This window comes from Lathyrus oleraceus, chromosome 7 (assembly GCF_024323335.1).
Source record: "Lathyrus oleraceus cultivar Zhongwan6 chromosome 7, CAAS_Psat_ZW6_1.0, whole genome shotgun sequence".
NCBI lineage: Eukaryota > Viridiplantae > Streptophyta > Magnoliopsida > Fabales > Fabaceae > Lathyrus > Lathyrus oleraceus.
The window spans coordinates 252,153,233-252,158,805 of NC_066585.1; the positions used below are offsets into that span (position 1 = coordinate 252,153,233).

At 41.3% G+C, this 5,573-nt stretch overlaps 1 non-coding gene across 1 annotated transcript; it reads right to left on the bottom strand.

Moving 5' to 3' along the window:
- Positions 1-590: 590 nt before the first annotated feature.
- LOC127108882 (small nucleolar RNA R71) lies at positions 591-697 on the bottom strand. Its single transcript, XR_007796384.1, has one exon. It is a non-coding gene; the product is annotated as a small nucleolar RNA R71 (small nucleolar RNA).
- Between the last annotated feature and the right edge of the window lie 4,876 nt (positions 698-5,573).

Here is a 5,573-nt window from a genome sequence, read left to right on the forward strand (position 1 = left end):
AGACTAAGGTAAAAACAAAAACTAATCTTCTCTCCCTTCTTTCCCTGATTGTATGCCAAGTACTTGCTCACAAGGCGATAACTTAGCACCACCAATCCCTGAATTAGAGTGTTTCTTATATGTGAGACGTCGAATACACGAATATCAACAAAAGTACGGTATTCCCGATATCTCCTTTCCTCCTAAATCAGAAGAAAAACCAAACTGGATGAAGAAGGACCACAGAATCGTCCTCTTAAATTCTACGCTACTTCATCTCAACAAGAACCCCACACAACATTGCTGCCCCCGCTATAAACCGAAACGATTTCAAGCTGAAACCCTTACTCTTATCAGCCGTCCAACAACATCAATTTGCTGGAAATCCAACAAACGATCCTAATGAACACCTAACCAAGTTTGTGCAGTACGCAGATACTGTAAAAGTGAATGGTGTATCTCAAGATGCGATAAGATTGCGCCTTTTTCCCTTCTCACTAAGAGACAGAGCTTGGGCTTAGTTACAATCATTTCCCTCCAACTCCGTTACAACATGGGAGGAACTGAAGAACGTCTTCTTATCCCGATACTTTCCGCCGAGAAAAACTGTTATGCTGAGAGCTCAAATCAACGGATTCAGGCAAAAAGATGTGGAATCTCTCTACGAAGCGTGGGAGAGATACAAGGACATGGTTAGAATATATCCACATCACGGTCTAGAAGACTGGGTGATCATTCACATATTTTATAATGGGCTTCTGTATAATACAAGACTTACAATAGACGCTGCCACGGGAGGTGCACTTATGGATAAGCCATACACTGAAGCCTATCAACTCATTGAAAACATGGCTCAAAACCATTGCCAATGGGGAGGTGAACGAACTCTAGTGGAAAAGTCCCAAACGAAGGGTGGAATGTATGAAATCAGTAGCCTTGACCATGTTCATGAAAAGGTAGATGCCCTTGTCCAAAAATTAGATAACTTGACCATACCACCCACAGCCTCCATGGTTGCTGTAACTTTAAACTGTGAGTTATGTGGAAACCCTGGACACACTTCACAAGAATGTCAAATATTAGCAGGAGTCCCAACCGATCAAGTGAACTACACACAAGGAAACCCATATTCTAATACCTACAACCCATCGTGGAAAAACCATCCTAATTTCTCGTATAAGAATAACAATGCCCTGTATGCACCTAGCCAAACACCAGTTGTTCCGCCTGGATATCAAAAACCAGCTAATAATGCTCCTAACATGCCTAGGAAGTCAAATCTTGAGTTGATGATGGAAAGCTTCATAGCTACTGAAGCTCAAACAAACAAGGACTTCATGAACCAAAACATACATACTAGCGAGCAACTTAAACAACTAGCGAATAAAGTAGACGCCTTAGCCACCCATAATAAAATGCTTGAAACACAGATTTCCCAAGTGGCTCAACATCAAGCATCTACAGCCGCTCCAGTTGGAACATTTCCTAGACAACCGCAACCTAATCCAAAGGGACATGCAAATGCCGTTATACTGAGGAGTGGAAAAGAAGTAGACGGACCCGTAGATCCAAGACTCCAAAACCCGGCCATGTACCAAAAACCAGATAAAACCTCAACTGAGCAGGTGAATGAACCAAAGGAAACAAAAGATAATACCCAGGAGGTCGAAGAGAAAGAGAAACCATATGTGCCTCCACCTCCTTATAAACCACCCATTCCGTATCCTCAAAGACTCAAAAGTTCTAAAACTGCGAATCAATTTAGGAAATTTGTTGAGCTTCTGAAGCAATTAAACATTACGATACCCTTTACAGAAGCCATCACACAAATGCCCTCCTATGCCAAATTTCTTAAGGAAATCCTATCCAATAAGGAAAAGATCGAGGATGACGAAACAGTTACACTTACTGCCGAGTGTAGCGCTATAATCCAGAATAACATGCCTCCCAAACTAAAAGACCCAAGTAGTTTCTCCATACCCTGTGTCATTGGAAAATTCGTCATATACAAAGCTCTATGTGATCTAGGAGCCCACATTAGCGTAATGCCCTTAACCATTTGTAGAAGGCTCAGTATGGGATAATTAAGACCAACAAAGATGTTTGTTCAATTAGCTGACCGCACAATCAAATATCCAGTCGGTGTACTAGAGAATGTCCCAGTTCGTGTAGGACAATTTTACATACCTACTGATTTCATAATCATGGACATTAAAGAAGATGCCAGTACACCTACCATTATAGGAAGGCCATTCTTGGCTACCGCCGGAGCCATAATAAACGTAAAGAGAGGTAAGCTGACATTCGAAGTTGGAGAGGAAAAGGTTGAATTCATCTTAACCTAATTCTTACAAGCGCCAGCTTTAGACGACACCTGCTATCTACTTGATGTCATAGACGAATGCGTGAGAGAGATGGAGATGGAAGAAACCACATACTCTGAAATAATGAAAATCCAAATCCCTCCAATCCTTGAAGACAATAATTGGCATGAACCATACCAAAACGAAAGTCTAAGCGAATAACACTTACACCCAACCACATGCCATGCCCAAAGAAACCTGACTTGGAACTAAAAATATTACCGAAGAACCTAAGATACGAATTCCTAGACACTGAACTGAAAAGACCAGTAATAGTCAACACTGACTTAGGACAGATGGAAACTGAGAAATTACTAGATGTCCTAAGAAAATATCCAACAGTGTTAGAATATAACATCGCTAATCTAAAAGGAATAAGTCCTTAAATCTGTATGCATCGTATTATGCTAGAGGAAGACTGTAAAACCTCTAGAGAACACCAGAGAAGGATCAACCCAATCCTAAGTACCGTGGTCAAGGATGAAGTAAAGAAACTTCTAGACGCTGGAATCATATACCCGATCTCAGATAGTCAATGGGTTAGCCCCTTTCATGTAGTACCCAAGAAAGGAGGTGTTACAGTTGTTAAGAACGAGAAGGGCGAATCCATAGCACAAAGAGTTGTGACCGGAAGTAGAATGTGCATTGACTATAGAAAACTAAATAAAGCCACTCGTAAAGATCATTTCCCTCTACCTTTCATTGATCAAATGCTTGAACGACTGGCTAAGCATTCTCACTACTGCTATCTAGACGGTTATTCAGGATTCTTTCAAATCACAATCCACCCTGACGACCAAGAAAAGACTACCTTCACATGCCCTTATGGTACATTCGCCTACCGACAAATTCCATTTGGCCTATGTAACGCTCCCACAACATTTCAAAGATGCATGATGGTAATCTTCACAGATTTTATAGATGACATCATGGAAGTCTTTAGGGACGATTTTTCTGTTTGCGGTCCTGCCCAAATGAACTACACCACCACTGAAAAAGAACTTCTAGCTATCGTGTTCGCTTTGGACAAATTTCGTTCCTACCTGGTGGGGGAGAAAATTATCATCTATACCGACCACGCTGCTATTAGATATTTGTTAAGTAAGAAGGATGCCAAACCAAGAATTTTAAGATGGATCATGCTCTTACAAGAGTTTGATTTAGAAATAAAAGATAAGAAAGGTACTGAGAACGTAGTAGCAGATCACTTATCTCGTATCGAAGGGAACAAGCCCGAACAAATCCCAATTAATGACGATTTCCCTTACGAACGACTCATAGCTCAAATGGAAAGTGATATGCCTGAACTGACATTAAACGATACAGAAAGAGAAGAACCCGTGGAAGAAGTACACGCGAATGCAACTCTGCCATGGTACGCTGACTTCGTCAACTACCTAGCCGCCGGAGCACTCCCACCGGACCTATCTTATCAACAAAAGAAGAAGTTCTTTCATGACCTAAAACAGTATTACTGGGATGAACCTCTTCTTTTCAAAAGAGGGACCGACGACATTTTCCGTCAATGTGTTCCTGAGGATGAAACCGATGATATAATCTCTAATTGCCATTCCGCCCCCTATGGAGGGCATGCATGTACCTCAAAGACCTGCACTAAGATCCTGCAATCCGGCCTATTTTGGCCTACTCTATGGAAAGACGTCCATAACGCGATTATAAAATGCGACCGGTGCCAACGCACTGGCAACATATCAAGACGCGACGAAATGTCGCAAACAGGAATCTTAGAAGTCGAAGTCTTTGACGTATGGGGGATTGACTTCATGGGACCATTTCCAGCTTCTTTTGGTAATAAATACATACTCGTTGTTGTCGACTATGTCTCAAAATGGATCGAGGTTGTAGCCTCTCCAACAAATGCCACACGAGTAATGATCAAGTTATTCAAAAACATTATCTTTCCAAGATTTGGTGTGCCAAAACTAGTAGTTAGTGATGGTGGCTCCCATTTCATATCGAATATATTTGGAAAACTCCTTCTGAAGTACGGAGTCCGACGCCGCATAGCAACACCGTATCATCCACAAACTAGTGGGCAAGTCGAAGTCTCGAATCGAGAAATAAAACAAATTCTTGAGAAGACCGTCGGAATATCCAGAAAGGACTGGTCATCCAAACTAAACGAAGCTTTGTGGGCCTACAGGATGGCTTACAAAACCCTGATAGGAACCACACCCTTCAAACTAGTTTATGGTAAATCATGCCACATCCCTGTAGAATTGGAACACAAAGCGTATTGGGCAATTAAAACCCTTAACATCAACTACACTTCCGCAGGCGAGAAACGGATTCTGGACATCCACGAATTAGAAGAGCTGAGACTGGACGCTTACGAGAATGCCAGGATCTACAAAGAACGAACCAAAAGATGACATGACAAACGCATTTCTAGGAAAGAGTTTAAAGTCGGCGACATAGTGCTGCTATTTAATTCAAGACTTAAACTTTTTCCAGGAAAGCTCAAATCTCGGTGCTATGGTCCTTTCGAGATCACCAAAGTTCTCAATAGTGGTGCGATAGAAATAAAAGGTAGAAATAGTGACCCTTTTGTAGTAAACAGACAGCGCCTAAAGCACTATCATAATATAGATAATAGAGACTATTCGAACAGTCTCAGACTCATAGAGCTGCCCGCTCAACCCCAAACCTAGTACAACACGACACTATTGTCGAACTTGTGATATTAAACAAAGTGCTTAGTGGGAGACAACCCACCTTTTTTTCTCGTTATTTTTCTTCCAAACTATTTTTTTCCCTTCTTTAATTTTCTTCTTTATTTTGTTTGCTCCCCCCCCCCTCTTGATTCTTTGCAATCACTCTTGTTGTTTCTAGTAACTAACGTAGACATATTGGATACTGACAAACAGGAAAATTACTAACTAGTTAGTTAATTACTTTCATCGTGCAACAACCAGAGACAGTTTTCAGAGGCAGAGTTCAACGCATGCGGTATGATTATCTAGCCCGGAAGAATATGGCATTGACCATATATTATGATGGACCGACCATGGATAAATTAGGCATCTGAGATAGCATCCTATATATGTTTAACCAGCTTGGGTGGGAGAATGCAGCCATTAAAAGACGGCTTGTCACGTACCGTGAGCTAACCTTAGAATTCTTGAGTTCCCTTGTATACATCCCTGAGCATGGTTACGGACTTAACAAAGGGTTGATATCCTTTAGGTTATTTAACATGGACTTCACCTA